Genomic DNA, 15,491 nt, shown 5'->3' on the forward strand with positions numbered 1-15,491 from the left:
GTGGCACTGTAGCTACGACATTCTTTTTTTTTGTTTTTTTGTTTTTTATTTTGTAATAATTATTATTATTTAATTTATATTTATAAATATTGATATTATCATTTGTATTTATAAGATTAAACATATTAATTCTACAATTTATTTTTTTAAAATAGATCCATGGATGCACTCTTATTTGTTGCATCTAAGAAAATTTTTTAGCTTAATTTTTATATAGTCGTTTACGTTATAGCTATTTAAGATATCTAATAAAATTTTGAGAAATTTAAAAAAGTTTAACACGCCGATAATAAGGTTCAAACAATCTGTTGCACGCAAAACTCTTTTATTTTATAGATGCGTGAAATAGACTATTTCAACTCTGTACATTCTAGTTATTTAAGATATCCTGCAAAATTTCGAAAAAATTCAAAAAAAAAAATGTAACAAGCCGAAATAAAATTCAAATTGTCTGTTGCACGAGTGACTCTTTTATTTGAAGGGGTGTATTGTAAAAATACCTTTTAAATTATTGTGTGTAAATTTAAATGTGAATACTATAATTATTTTTATTTTATTACAAAATTAATATAGTAATAAGTAATATTTTTTAGTGTAATTTTTGGTGTTGTGGTTGAAGTAGAAATAATTTTTGACATCAAATTCAGTGATAGTGCAACACCAAATTTAATGAGTTCATTGGAGATGCCCTTATAAATATATTGTACGTTATATGTTTAGTTTAGACAAAACCGAAAGTCTTTGACTTTATGATGTCACTCTTATACACTGATAAGACTTTATTAAAAAGGTTGATAATGATATAGATTGCAATTTTTTTTAAGGTGGATTAGGTAAAGGGAGTCTCTCTCTATCATTCCAAATAATAACCTTCTACGTGTACAAAATTATTATTTTTGTTCATCGAAGTGGAAAAATCTAGAACAAAAGAAAACTTTTGCATGTAAATTATTTAATTTATATCTATAGAAAAACAAAAATTAAGGATATTTAATGGGTTGGATCCGAAGCAAGGTTGAATTATTTGGACATATTATATATAAATTTATGTTTACATGTATATATATATATATACTCTTTATTATGTCGGCGTGTGTGTAGTATATAAGTTATATTAGTCATATATGTATTCCTACTCTTTTTCTTTCTTATAGGTACTTCTGTTTTAGTGTCATATTAGTGATTTTCAATATTATTTTTATTGGCCAATATTAAAAAAATTAAGAAAAGAAATATAGCCACAACAAAATAGAAATTAATAGAAAGAAAAAAAGAAAGAAAACTCCAATATAGGTATGATATTTATCCGAAAATGTATGTGAATTTATTCAAATAAAGAAAATGTATGTGAATTACTAATAAGAATGTTATGTTTATTTATGATTTATATGTCATTTTGTCAGAATGAATTAGATCGAATCACGTGACATGAAAACCTCAAATTCAATATCTATCGATCAATTTATTATTTAATTTTATCATCACGTGTCAAATGTGTGACAAATCAGCCCAATACAGCTAAATACTATATAGATATTTCTATCATTTTCCAAAGTATAATATTGATGGCTCACCTCATCTTCCATTAATAACTTTCCCTTTTTTTTTGTAAAATAAAAAAGAGAATTTGTATGTTTTGACTTTAAATGTATACATTCGACAATAGCTAGTCCAATCGAGTTGGTGGAAGAAACCAACCATGACTATGAGCTAATAAGTTATTATGGCCATATATAGTTGCCGTGTCTTATATATAAATATAGGGCAAGACTATGGTAGGACTTAGTAAAAGTTCCCTACCAGTAGGGAAGCTTTTTTAACCATTGATTTTAGATCCTGTGATTATTATAATATAAAGTCTATACTCTTACGATAGAACTGCTTGTATACAATTAAAACTTCATATATATTATAATAATATTTATTATATATTTATTTTTTAAAAAATAATATTAATAATAAAAAATTTATTAATTTTTATTTTGAATTATTATTTTTTTTAAAAAAATAATTTGAATTATTTTTATATAAATATTTATTTTCAAAACATCACTAATTTATTTACATATATAGTTCTACCATAATTATCTTTTAAATTAATTCACTTTATTAATTTTTCTTATCAAGATAATTTTTATTAATCAAACCGAGTCAATTATATTCACAAGGGAATTCCCATTCAAAAGAGAAACTTACAACTCTTTTATATTTTTAAGAAAATTTTTATCTATGTTAGACTAGGAGTGTTCATCAAATTGCTCAAACCGCCCGCACCGCAAAAAAAATACGGTTTGAAATTTTTTATGGTGCAGTCGCGGTTTGAATTTTTCCTAAACCGCGCGGTGTAATGCGGTTTGCAGTTTTGAATTGTTAATTTGCGGTTCAAACCGCACCACACATTATAAAAATACTAATTTTTATATTTATTTAGGTCTAATATGTGAATGTCCAACCCAAAGCCCACTTTATCTCAAAAAATAAAAAAAAAAAAAAATCCAAAGTCCACTAATTATTGTATTATTGAAACTTAATTTTTTTTTTCATATTTATTTTCAAGCCTTATGATATTTTTGACAAGTGTTGTCAAACTTTGTTGTATTTGTGATAGTTTAATTATTGGTGATAGTCCAAACCGCAGAAACTGTAAAAACCGCACCGCACCATTTTTTGCGGTGCGATTTCTGCAGTTTTTTAGTTTCCGTACTGGTGCGGTTTGGGAAATTGAAAAAACTGCATGTGCGGGTTGGTTTGAAAAAAGCTAAAAATTACACCACCCGTACCGCGAACATCCCTATGTTAAATAATTTTTTTTCATGTACAAAATTAAATCTACTTCTGATGCACTTTTTAATGCTACTATCTATACAAACTTGAATTCATACATTTTTCTTATTTATACATAAATTTTAATTTAGCCAAGCCATAAATTACACTTGATAATACATTCTTATAAATATAATATATATATTTTTTTCTATTTTTAAAATCATATGTATTTTTTTTAACATATATTTTTTTCAATAATAAAAAAATTAAAATAACAAATCTAATTAAAATAAAGTAGAAAAAAAATCATTTAATTTAATGTATATATAAAGGACATATATAAAATAACCGTGTCTTTTCATTATTGGACCAACTTTCTACTACCTTTTTTCATTATAAATATTGGCTATTATGAATACAACATAATTTAAGTACATTTTATTTCTTTTACTTTTAATTGGTTTAAATAATGTTCTCATGGCATGAGGAAGAATGGGCCGGCCCTACATTAGAACTTCCCTATAAATATATCTATTCTATATAAAGTGTGCCTATATAACTGAAATTCTTGGTTTATGAGAAATTCATGGGTGACTTTTTATTTTTATTTAATAAAATAATAAAATATTATTTATATATAATAAAATAATAATAAAACAAATCCTATTAATATTTGAACTGATATTTAGTATATTTCAACTCTATATATAATCACAACTATAACTCTAGAAATTAAAAATATATATATAAAATAAATTGAACCTTAAACCGCATATACAATTAGTTTGTTGAGAGAGATTAGGAAAAGAACGAATTATATATGAAATTTTTTTTACCAAATCCTTTAGGTTTCCTCTAGCTATTTATCTTCATTTATATATTTTTTTTCAATCGCAATCCACTCCCACTATTCAATGAACAGAGCAAGCAAATTCTTATTGCCGTCTAGATGGATGAGTGAATCTGCGAAAAATGGAGGATCTGACGCAAATTCGCTGTGAGAAATTCAAAAAAATCGTCCCCCAATTTCAGGTTCTGATCCAATTGGGTCTTCTTTTTATTCGTAAATCATCCCTCAATTTTTAAGATTAATTTTTTATTTTCTAACATTTTGAGATTTTTGTCTCCTTATTGAATCTTTTCAAATCTGCATTGTTTCTATCAAAATTAATGAGCTCACATCGTTGTTGTGTTATACGGAGACTAAACTATGCCATTTGTTATGTTTAACCTTCACATCAAAAAACATGTTATATTCTATATTTGGATTATGTTAAAAATTTGATCTTATGAAGAATACGTTTAATTAGCTTAATGTGTTTTACTATGCAGTATATTCATATACAGTCCTTCTTTTCTTTTCTATCTTCGAAAGGATAGTTAATAAATATAATATATAGCTTTTTTTTTTTTTTGAAATAATATATAGTTTTTTTTCACTCTCTCTAATATGAAATAACAAAAAAAAAACTGAATTATCCATGCGCGTTGGGTCCACATTAGTCAAAAAAATCATAAAATTATCCTTTACAAAAATGTACACTGATATTTTTTAAAATTTTTTTTGATGATCTTAAAAAATATTATAAAAATAATATCAAAACAAAAAAAAATTACTTACCCTAATTTCGTTTTATCTTAAGAAAAAAGAAAATTAATTTTATACACAAAAAAATTATTACACAAAAAAAACATCAATTATCAAAAGCAGTAAGACTAGCAAAAAAATGGACATGGTTTTCACTTTTTGTCGACACTACCATATTCAATTTATCAACGAAAAAATGGACAATCCAGATATATGCGGACCCGACAATAATGAAAAAGTTCAAAATACAAAAATTACACTATTGTTTCTATCGAAGCAAATGAAGATTGAAATCTACCAATGACTATGATTAGTTTTTTTATCTACAATTTTTAGACAAATGCTATCTTCAATTATCAATAATTTAGAGGATTTTTAATATTCTTTTTATCTTACACCCATTTAAGTAATGTTTCTTTAAGTATTGGAACATCAATTTTTAATTTATTTTTGGATTAACTTAAGAACATATTTAAATCATCAAGCTTTCTTAAACACTAATATATTGCATTTGGTATTCACTTTTAATTGACAACATTATAAAATATAATATTTGGATACACATAATAATAATCTCACCTAATAATTAATAATATTTTTTCTTTAATTTTTAATTGTATCACTTTCAAATAACATAGAAAAAAACTAACATAAATTTAGTATACGTGCCTCGCACGTAGTTTTTTGCTAGTATATATATATATATATGATATAATGTGTAATCTCTTTAAATATATAACCTTGTAATTGATTAGTTTTAGTATATAGAACCTCATATTTAATTGGACCAATAATAATATTGTCACGTAAAAATATACTAGACTCTTTTATAGTATTTCTCATATATATATATAAATACTTCTTAATGGGTATTACTCATGAATGGTTTACAAATAAATTTAACTATAAATATTAATTTTAAAAATATCAAACAATCGAATTTTGATCTAATAATGAATATATAATGAAATCACAAATTTAAATTTCTATACTTAATTTAACTACTTAATTAAAAGAAAATATATAAAAAAATTATTAGAATATTTTTATTTATGGAAATTATTTTCTAATTAAGGAAATGATTTTCTATTTAAGGAAATAAATAAATAATTGATTTTCTAATAAATGAATATTTTATATTCATTAAATCTGGATAAAATCAATTATGTAATATTCTATATATGGTCAGATTTCTATATTCATTACCTGATTTGATTTCCTGAATTAATTGTCAAAATATTCTGACAATTAATGTGGCGCAGATACTGATGGAGTATCTCACCTATAAATATAGGGTCTCGGTCCCCGAGCTCCTCACTCATTCTGAATCCATTCAGCAAATTCCATCTAAAGAGAGTTGTGAGAGCGAGGAAGCCCGAACTCCAATACCGAAGCTATCGCAGGGATTGAAGCTCAAAGATCAATGGCTGGAGGTACATCGATCCTTTCATTACATATATTATTGATAAGATTAAAGTTTATTTTCCGCATTTCATATCATTGTATATGCTATATTACATACACTATATATATAGTCTAACAGTTGGTATCAGAGCGGATTTATCTCTGCCTTGATTTCATTTGAGTTTCATATATATATATACATACATATACTGTTCATATATATACATATTTATTTTCGGTTCTGTATATATATATATATTTATATTCATACCATTTATATTATATATACATTTTCATCAGTATATACATATGTATATATATATCTTTCATATTGTTCATATATACATATATATTATATACTCATACAGATTCATACTCATACGTGTATATATATATATATTTTTTTATTTTCACGTGTATATATGTTTATATATATATTGTATATTATATATATGTTTTATCACATAATAATAATCATAATATTCATTTTTATTATGTGATATATACATGCATATATATATACATGCATATATATATATAAACATGATCGGTCCAAGTTTAATTTTTCCGTTTTTCATTTTTCGGTGTTTATTTTGAATTCTATATACATTACTATATTCGTATAGTATTATAGATCGATCTAAGCATTGAAAATCCATTGAAAAACTTAAAGATGGAAAAAATTTTCAGTTAAAACTTTTTCGGACCCGATTAGTTTCGTGATATTAAAGTATATATTTTTTCGTGTTTTTGTGCATAAAATCTATGTGGATCTCTTTATTATTTGATTTAGAACCATTTAGATTTGAAAACACGTAATTTGGTCGTCGGAAACGCAATTTCCGATCGGGTTTGGGTCGGGTTCGACGGACCCGCGTGCAGAAAAACTGGTCAAAATCGACCCGGTTCGCTGAAGAAGACGACGCAAAACGACATGTCGTTTGGAGAAAACGACGTGTCGTTTGGCGTAAAAACGACGTGTCGTTTGTCAAAAACGACGTGTCGTTTGAAACACGTTACAAATGTCGTTGTAGAAAAAACGACATGTCGTTTTTCACATTATGGAAAACGACATGTCGTTTTCAGTCTTCTGAGGCAGCCTTTGCATTTATTAAACGACGTGTCGTTTTTAGCTTAGGTAAAACGACGTGTCGTTTTTAATGTTTTCAGCACACTTCAGAAAGTAAAAAACGACGTGTCGTTTTTGCCTTTTGCAAAAACGACATGTCGTTTGGCAGTATGAATTTTTCAAAAAAAAAAAAAAAAAGGGGAAAAATTCCGAATTTTTTATAAATTTTTATTTATTTGGAATATTAATTATTTTCCCATTTTAGTGTTAATTTAGTCAATAAATTGCATTTAGTTAATTTTCCATTTTTGTTTAATACATATATATAGTATAAATTGAAAATGGAAATTTGTTTAAATTTGGTAATTTATTACATGATTTATTTAGGCATGTAAAAATTGTGCTAATTTGTGCATTTAATTATATATTACCAAATTTCTGTAATTTATTGTCTAAATTAATTTTGAAAAAATCTGCCATTAATTTCATATTAAGGAATTTGCATTTAATTAATGATCATACATTAATTGTATTATTTTGTATTTAATTGACAAATTTATGTTTAATGCAATTAATTTAGATTTGTATGATTTAAATGCTATTCATAAATTCCTTTTATAGTGCTAGATATATTTAGAAATATTCAAACATTAAGATAGGTTGAATATTTTATTTAGCAATTAAGTTTCATAAAACTTCATAAAATTATTCATAAAATATGAATAAAACGTAAGTAGTTTTGTGGTTTGACATAAGAAAACATGAACTTGGGACAAATGCTCATATCTAGAACGGTTTTTAATGATCTTCGGACGACCACACTAGGAGCACTAATCTCAGTAATTGTCTATTATGTTAATAACGAAATTACTTTTAGGTAGAGCCCAATACCTAATGTCTAAAGTGAAAATATAATTTTTTATAATTAGGGAGTAGCCACAACATCTTTAATTATATAAAATTATATATTAATTAAAATTCACCTTAATGGACAAAACTTGTAATTAATTATTTGGATATAATAATTTTACCCCACAGGGATTTTATTATATTTTTATAATTAATTAGGATAATATATTAAGTTAAATTCTCTTAATTTACCCCACAGGGAGTTATGAGGATTTGAATTAATAGTGTTATCACAAATTTTAATTAAAGATAGATTTCATTCCTCCATTATTTCTAAATTAAATACTTCATTAAATCTATCATAAAGTTCATACAATTTTATTAGATTTAAAATTTAGCCCACAGGCAATTTTAGATTTAATAAAATTTTCATCTTCATCATGTTTCTACATTGGTAAAACATGAATTCATTAAAGCCTCAATTCTTTTAACATCTAAATTTTTGTAATCCTATTCTTGCAGCTATTTCATCCACCTCTAAATATGCTGAAATCACTAGTGAAATTCCTGAGCTTAGGAGTGACAACTTCAAAATCTGGAAGGAACGAGTTCTTCTCCACCTAGCTTGCACTGACATGGATTATGCAATAAGGAAAGATGAACCAGCTGCTATCACTGATACTAGCACTACTGCTGAGATTGTGACCTTGCGTGAAAAGTGGGAGCAATCTAATCGTCTCGCATCATGTTCATTATGTCCGAATTCCTATGGGAATGCGTGGATCGGTGGAGCCACCTGAGAAGGTGAAAGACTTTATCAAAATTATGGATGAGCAGTTTGACACTTCAGATAAATCCTTGTTCATCAACCTCATCCAAGAGTTCTCGTCCACAAAACTCACCAATGTTAAAGGAGTTCGAGAACACATTTCTAAAATGAGGGACATCACTGCTCATTTGAAGAAACTCGACGTTATCATTCCTGATACCTTCCTGGTTCATTACATCCTTCACAATCTTCCTCCACAGTATGGGCCTTTCAAAATTTCCTACAACACACATAAAGAAAAATGGACTATCAATGAATTGATGACCATGTGTGTTCAAGAGGAAGCCAGGCTCCTACAAGAGCAAGGAGAAAGTGTTCACCTGACCACTCAACCTAAGAAACGCAAGCCATTCAAAAAGAACAAAGGGAAAAAGCCCATGGCTCCCAAGGCTGCCATAAAGAAAGATTCCATCAAATGTTTCTTTTGTAAACAAAAGGGACATGCTAAAAGGGAGTGCAAATGGCTCAAGAAATGGATGGATGACAAAGGTAATCCAATTTCCTTAGTATGTTATGAATCTAATATGGCTAATGTTAATCTTAACACATGGTGGATTGATTCCGGTTCAACAATTCACATAACAAATTCCTTGCAGGATATTCAAAATCTAAGGAAGCCAGTGGCAAGTGAGCAAAGCATCTTATCTGGAAACAAGATGGGCTCACATGTGGAAGCTATTGGAACATGCAATTTAGTTTTAAGTAATGGTTTTATTTTAAAGTTAGAAAAGACCTTTTATGTACCAAGTTTCTCTAGAAACTTGATTTCAGTTTCAAGACTTATACCCTTTGGTTTTTCCTTTACATTTTCAGACAAATATTTCAATTTATATTATAAATCTGAATGTGTTGGAAATGGTATTTTGTCTGATGGTCTTTACTGTCTTAATTTACAAAATAATACCACTAATAATGTTATGCATGTTCACGCTGGCACTAAGAGATGTGTTATGAAAGAGGATTCCTGTACATTGTGGCACCGGAGATTGGGACATATCTCCATTGATAGAATTAAAAGATTGGTAAAAGATGGGGTACTCAATACCTTAGATTTTACTGACTTTGATACTTGTGTGGATTGCATTAAGGGAAAGCAAACCTCCAAGTCTGTCAAAACTGGTGTCCATAGGAGTTCTGAAATATTAGAAATCATTCATACTGATATATGTAGTCCAGATATGGAGTCACATGGTCAGAAATACTTCATCTCATTCATAGATGATTACTCACGCTACATGTATATCTACTTACTTCATAATAAAAGTGAAGCATTAGATGTCTTTAAGATATTTAAAGTCAAGTAGAGAAACAATGCAACAAGAAAATTAAGATAGTGAGATCGGATAGAGGAGGTGAGTATTATGGTAGATACACAGCAGATGGACAAGCACCTGGTGCATTTGCGAAGTTTCTTGAAGAAAATGGGATTGTTGCCCATTACACCTTGCCCGTACACCCGAGCAAAATGGTGTTGCGTAAAGAAGAAACCGAACATTAATGGACATGGTGCGGAGTATGCTTAGTAGCAACTCTAACCTTCCTAAATCCTTGTGGATCGAAGCATTAAAGACATCCGTGTACATATTAAACCGAGTTCCAACAAAGGCGGTCTCAAAAACTCCTTTTGAATTATGGAAAGGTTGGAAACCAAGTTTGAATCATGTACGCATTTGGGGATGTCCATCCGAAGTCGAATATATAATCCACAAGAGAAGAAATTGGACCCAAGGACCATAAGCGGATTCTTTATAGGGTACGCTGAAAAGTCTAAAGGTTACAAGTTTTATTGTCCATCTCATAGCACAAGAATTGTGGAATCAAGGAATGCAAAATTTCTTGAGAATGCCTTGATCAGTGGGAGTGATCAATCAAAGGACTTAGGTCCTGAGAAAGATCCTTCAGAACCTTCCACTTCAAAGGCAAGATTGATAATGGTTAACACTCCTGTCGTTCAAACGAATGTTGAACAACTATTACCAGTCACTGAAGATCCACAAGTTGGTAATGATAATCCAGTAGATCAAAATGTTCAAGAGTTGCCCGCAACCGTTGAACAACCCGCCGAACCCGCTCGTCGCTCCCCAAGAGCCTCGTTGGTGAAGTCTTAAGAACATCTACTAGACCTATCAAACCAAGGATTTATAAAGACTATGTTGTGTATTTATTAGAATCGATATTGGAATTGGAAATGATCCGTAAACGTTTTTACAAGCTATGAACAGTAGAGAATCAAAATTGTGGTACAATGCTATGGATGATGAAATGAATTCTATGAGGTGCAACAGAGTCTGGGAACTTGTAAAGTTGCCTAATGGGGCGAGAGCCATTGGCTGTAAATGGGTCTATAAAACTAAGAAAGACTCATTAGGCAACACTGAGAGGTACAAAGCGAGACTTGTTGCTAAAGGATTCACTCAAGAGGAAGGAATTGACTATACGGAGACTTTTTCTCCTGTATCAAAGAAAGATTCCCCGAGAGTCATCTTGGCATTAGTTGCTCATTTTGATTTAGAGCTGGAGCGGATGGATGTAAAACCGCCTTTCCGAATGGTGATCTAGAGGAGGAGGTATACATGAAACAACCAGAAGGATTCTCCTCTAGTGAAGGTCAGGATTTGGTATGCAAGCTCAAGAAGTCCATCTATGGATTAAAACAAGCATCCCGCCAATGGTATTTAAAATTTCATGATGTCATTTCTTCCTTTGGATTTGAAGAGAATGTCATGGATCAATGCATATACCGAAGGAAAGTGGGAGTAAAATTTGTTTTCTTGTTTTATATGTGGACGATATTCTTCTTGCATCCAATGATAAAGGGTTGCTACGTGAAGTGAAACAATTTCTTTCAAAGAACTTTGAGATGAAAGACATGGGTGAAGCATCCTATGTCATAGGCATTAAGATTCATAGAGATAGATACCGAGGTATCTTAGGTTTATCTCAAGAAGCCTACATCAACGAGTTTTAGAAAGATTTCATATGAAAGATTGTTCACCGAGCGTTGCTCCAATTATGAAGGGTGATAAATTAAATTTGAGCCAGTGCCCAAAGAATGATTTTGAAAGAGAACAAATGAAGAACATTCCTTATGCTTCGCCGTCGGAAGCCTAATGTATGCTCGTGTGTGCACAAGACCCGACATTGCTTATTCTCGTCGAATGTTAGGAAGATTTCGCAGTAACCCGGGGATAGACCACCGGAAAGCCGCAAAGAAAGTAATGAGGTATCTTCGTGGTACTAAGGATTACAAACCGATGTTCAAACGAATCGACAATCTAGAAGTAGTTGGCTACTCGGACTCGCATTTCGCCGGTTGCACCGATTCACGTAAATCTACATCTCGGTTACGTGTTTATGTTTGCCGGTGGAGCCGTGTCCTGGAGGAGTAACAAACAAACTTTGATCGCTACTTCTACTATGGAGGCCGAGTTCGTTTCTTGTTTTGAGGCTACATCACATGGTGTATGGCTAAAGAGTTTCATTTCGGGCCTTAGAGTGGTTGATTCCATTGCAAGGCCGCTAAAGATGTTCTGTGACAATTCAATTTCGTTTTCATGGCTAAGAACAACAAAAGTGGAAGTCGAAGCAAGCACATCGACATTAAGTACTTAGCTATTAGAGAACGTGTTAAGGAAAATAAAGTGGTCATTCAACACATTAGCACTGAATTGATGATTGCCGATCCTATGACAAAAGGCTTGCCACCTCATAAATTCAAGGATCATGTAGAGAACATGGGACTTGGTTCCCTTATGTAATTTGTACAAATAAAGTTATTATTAATGAAACTCTTATTTTTGATTTTCTCATATTTATGCGCATCTTAATTTTACATTTGAGAAAAATTTCAGAGGACCTGAATAAACATAAGGTTTAGGGTTTATTCACTTAAGTACATTGCCACATAAAGTACATTGTTATATAATAAATGTATTATAATACATGGAAGATAATACTCGATTCATAATGAGGACATGTCGCTATGATTCGTATGTTTATTATATAATGAGGAACGTTGGGTTTGAATATTTTAGTTTAAATGCTGACCAAGTGGGAGAATATTAGAATATTTTTATTTATGGAAATTATTTTCTAATTAAGGAAATGATTTTCTATTTAAGGAAATAAATAAATAATTGATTTTCTAATAAATGAATATTTTATATTCATTAAATCTGGATAAAATCAATTATGTAATATTCTATATATGGTCAGATTTCTATATTCATTACCTGATTTGATTTCCTGAATTAATTGTCAAAATATTCTGACAATTAATGTGGCGCAGATACTGATGGAGTATCTCACCTATAAATATAGGGTCTCGGTCCCCGAGCTCCTCACTCATTCTGAATCCATTCAGCAAATTCCATCTAAAGAGAGTTGTGAGAGCGAGGAAGCCCGAACTCCAATACCGAAGCTATCGCAGGGATTGAAGCTCAAAGATCAATGGCTGGAGGTACATCGATCCTTTCATTGCATATATTATTGATAAGATTAAAGTTTATTTTCCGCATTTCATATCATTGTATATGCTATATTACATACACTATATATATAGTCTAACAAAAATATCTATTTTTACACTATATCAAAAATATGTTCATACAAAAATATTTAACTCAAACTCAACTTTTTCTTTTCTTATTTTTCTTGCTAATTTTTTTTTTCAATTTTTTTTACCGATGCAACAATCTCAACTCATATGATATAAAAATGAGAGATTTTTTTAATTAAATAGAAAAATTAAGCATAAAGACTCAAAATTTTCTAATTTTTTACTCATTCATAAAGTAATATCCATTAAGAGTGCACCCATATATATATCTATAAATATACATATATAACATTAATTATCAAAGACATTTTCAACTCCAATTACATTTTACATTTAATTATATATAGAATTATAATCTCTCTTTCTTAACATCAAGATATGCGTTGATCTTTTCTTTCTTTTTTTCTTTAAGAATAAATAATAAGACTTAATGTAGAAGGCAAAGAATTTAATTACCAATTCAAAAAGGCATATATAAAATTTGGACTTGGTTATATAATAAGGCTCACGGCAATATGCATAGCACACTAAAAGACTGGTCCGGTGGTCGTGAGATTAAGATGCATGCGTGTAGATTTTGTGTCCAATTAATTCAACTATATATATCTATTAATTACACTAAAATTAATTTCTAATTAAGTTTCTCACACGTACGTATGTAGCACAACACATAAATTAATAAAGCATTTTCATGCAACACCTCATCACTTGATGAACCGCCGTTGTACGTTGAAAATATGTACACAATGAGAAATTGTAGAACTTTCTATAACTCTTCAACAAAATAGATTCATGAGATTTGGTATATATGTTTAAAGCCATATTGTATACTTTTATTATTAGCCCTATTATATATATTAATTAACTAAACTTATCCGATTTTGCTGCCATTTTTATTGACTTTTAATACCAAAATAAAAAAATGAAAAAATTAAATTATACATTTTAAAGATCGTTTAGTGTGCTATAAATATTGGAGAAGATGCAAGGTGCAATGCCATCATTATTATCTTATCAAATATATCATTAATAGCTAGCCAAAAATTAATGGAGTCTTCTTCTTCTTCTTCCAGGACTAAATGGTTTCCTTCTCCACAAGAGGTTCTAGCTGTTGAAAATGGAAAACGCATTAATAATAATAATAGCCAAGAAGAGGAAAAACAAGAAGAAGCTACAACGATTCAACCGCACTCTCCTCAGGCATGCTTTGGTCGAAAGAAAAAACGCCCAAACAAACCAAACCCATAGATGATCAATGCATGAATGTAAGTTATATTTATATATATAATTGTTTTAATTAATGAATATATACTACTATTATTGTGAGAAATTAAGTTTCAGCTCCATTAATTCCAGAGAATTAATTTCAAAACCCAATAACATCTACTCCTTTAATTTCTCTGTATCTCCCCATGTTAATTTGGTCTTTTTCTATTTTTTTTTAACAAATCTTATGTTTGAAATTAAAATATATATATATTTATTTAATTATTATAATTTATACACCATGACCAATATTGGATTTTTACATTGTTCAGGTATAATTGAGATGGATGGATGGTATATGATATATATGGATCTGCTTCCTCTTAAATAATTTCTTCCTATACTATAATAAATAGACCTGTATTATTATTATTATTATTATTATTATTATTATTATTTTTGTGATAACATTATTACTTTCTGTACTGTTTGAAGATCTACTGTACATTTTATATATATGTTATGTAAAATAGGCTAAATAATGATGTACTTTTGAAAGTTATTATAGGATATATGTATGGAATCAAATCATTAATATATATTATTGCAAACTTTTGATGAGAAACACTAAATTATTCAATTATGGTTTTCTAGTCTTTCTAGTTGTGGAAGTGATTGAACAATAATCTATGGTATTAATTCAATCAATTAACTTGATCCCTTTTCTTTTTGTATATAAAGTTGGTGGGACTTAATTAATTTGAAAACATCATATATAGTAAATTAATTGATCAATATTTAAAGCATGCAATGATGTTGAAATCACATGATCTATATCTCTCAAATTTTGGAGTGAGAATGTTCCCGTAATAATTAATTCCTTTCGACATAAAGGACAATTAATTAATATGTATACTATTTGATAAATATTAAAAGGTATCAGTAGTGTATAATACCATTTTATGTATTAATATTGTTATTGGTACAATTAAATATCGTCTAATATATATAATTTAATATAATAATTTTTAAAAAGTATTACTAACCAATCACAAAATGGTATGTCTAAAAAGTGTTAGACACTATTAATATCTAATAAGAATGCTCTATATTTTTAATTAATTTACCATGATGTGATTCGTTTAGAAAACAGCAAGTAACGTTTGACTATATATATTTGTCATGATAAGGACCTCCACATTGAAAAAATGCTGAAAATTTT

At 28.9% G+C, this 15,491-nt stretch overlaps 1 long non-coding RNA gene across 1 annotated transcript; it reads left to right on the forward strand.

Annotated features, from left to right (window-relative positions):
• The first annotated feature begins 13,626 nt into the window (after nt 1-13,626).
• LOC133039507 (uncharacterized) lies at nt 13,627-14,893 on the forward strand. Its single transcript, XR_009688649.1, has 2 exons — nt 13,627-14,328; nt 14,602-14,893. It is a non-coding gene; the product is annotated as an uncharacterized LOC133039507 (long non-coding RNA).
• The last annotated feature ends 598 nt before the right edge of the window (nt 14,894-15,491 follow it).

This window comes from Cannabis sativa, chromosome 6 (genome assembly GCF_029168945.1).
Source record: "Cannabis sativa cultivar Pink pepper isolate KNU-18-1 chromosome 6, ASM2916894v1, whole genome shotgun sequence".
In the NCBI taxonomy this organism is placed as follows: Eukaryota; Viridiplantae; Streptophyta; class Magnoliopsida; order Rosales; family Cannabaceae; genus Cannabis; species Cannabis sativa.